The following is a 2,113-nucleotide window of genomic DNA, read 5'->3' as shown; positions in this document are numbered from 1 at the left end:
CTGAAGTTATCAATTGTCAAAGTTGGCAAATTGGATGTGTGTGGAAGACCCCTTTCGCAAATCCGGTCACCTATGTATTATACATATAATTTGTACATTTACTGATAAAATATTTAAAGTACATCTACTTCATCTTTTCTTCTTCCTGTAGTAAAGAAAAAAAACATAGGTTAAAAAAGTCCCAAAGCTGGCCATAGGCCAGTTTTGGGGTATACAAATACAAAAAGAAATGAAATCTAATCCAAAACAGCTAAGCTGTAAAAAAAGTGTGCGGCCCTCAGAAAGGCTATGGTGAAAAAAGATGTGAAATCTAAGGTGGCGGCCAAGAAATGGCTGTGATGGTAGGTTAATGGTAAAAATTTTAATAACGACAATTCAGGTGAATTTTTGTGCCACTTCACAAAATTTACCTGAATTGTCATTATTAAAATTTTTACCATTAACCTACCATCACAGCCATTTCTTGGCCGCCACCTTGGATTTCACATCTTTTTTCACCATAGCCTTTCTGAGGGCCGCACACTTTTTTTACAGCTTAGCTGTTTTGGATTAGATCAGATTTACAACTACATTGTGAAGAAAACTAGAACATTCAGAGATGCATTAGAATATTCTAATAAAGCAGTCAAGACACATATCTTATATGAGCATATTTGGAACATAATGGGACACAACTGGGCATAACTTGAGCATAATAGGGGAAAATTTGAGCAACCTGATGAGTAATTTATTCAGACTTTAAGCACATTCGCTGTGTAATATTTTAGCAAATGTACTTAAAATCTATAGTTATGAAAACTTGTTTTTAATTATGGGTTTCAAATATATAATGTGGTTAAAATTAAACACTGACTCATGCTCTAACTCAGTTAGGAAACACACTCTTGATTCTTCATAATTTTAGAAACCTCGGCTGACCTCAGTTTCTAAATATCATCATGATGAAGAATCTTGGGCTGGGTTCCTAACCAGCTACGTATATATGTACACCACCCCAGGCAGTGGCGGATCCAGGATGGGGCATTTGGGGCAAATGCCCCCCCCCCCCCCCTTCAAGAAATTGCATACAAGATCGATATACTCTAATAGAGCAGTCAATTACTCTAATAAAGCAGTCACAATGTTCATGAGGCAGTGTAGCTTACCTATGAAGCTACAAATAGGATTTTATTTTACATAACAGACGTGATATAGTAGGTAAGGATAACTAGCTATTATTGTTGTGACCTTTTTTTTTTTTTTTTTTTTTTGGTCTTCAACTGGTTTTCAGCAAGTGTTTTTGGTCTTCAACTGTTTTTCAGAAAGGTGCCCCCCTCTTTCAAAACTCTGGATCCGCCCCTGCCAGGGTATGGTTCTACACAGTGGACAAATATGAAATGTTGTATGGTTACAATTGTTAACATGCAGTAATTCAAGCACATCAATTAATTCATTAAGAATTGCTGTTGCATTGTTTGGGTAAAACAAAGGCAAAAAAATTCTAACAGCTTATTTGTGCTACAACCTTGAATGCTACACAACAGACCTGAGGGTAAGTGTGTATACATATACAAGTGAGGAGGGGGGAGGGAGGATTTCTTGGGGTTCCAGAAACCCTTCTGAAATTTGAACCTGCAGACGATTATGATGATATTCAGAAGATGATGTGTGTATATGATGTCACTAATTCAACAGTGTATTTTGATGTGTGCACTATATTGATTATTGTACTGTAGTATAGTAGCTCAGCCCAATCATTACTTTGCAGTAATTCATCATTACATAAATCAATGATTCATCGATCTACTTCTGAACTCTCTCACAGCAACCATAAAGCATCTTGCAAGGAAGAGCAGCTTTAGTTAACCATATGGATCCACCAATCAATATAGTCAGAGTGATAAGGCAACTTCCATTATTAAGAGTTTTTCTACCTTATTAGTATTTTTTTACCTTGAGAGATTTATAATCCTATACAGTATTGCTGTAGCTAGTATTGGTGTGAATGGTGTCTTCAAACATGGCCAGGTGTATGAGACCTGAGCTGAGGTACATAGCAGGAAATAAAGAAATAAAGTGTTTTGGTCATTCCTGGTGGCCATGATCTGCTTTCTGATGAAGATTTTGAAATGGT

This window comes from Dysidea avara, chromosome 15 (genome assembly GCF_963678975.1).
Source record: "Dysidea avara chromosome 15, odDysAvar1.4, whole genome shotgun sequence".
NCBI classification, from domain to species: Eukaryota; Metazoa; Porifera; class Demospongiae; order Dictyoceratida; family Dysideidae; genus Dysidea; species Dysidea avara.
The sequence above is the reverse complement of the archived record's forward strand: the minus strand, read 5'-3'. Positions refer to the sequence as shown.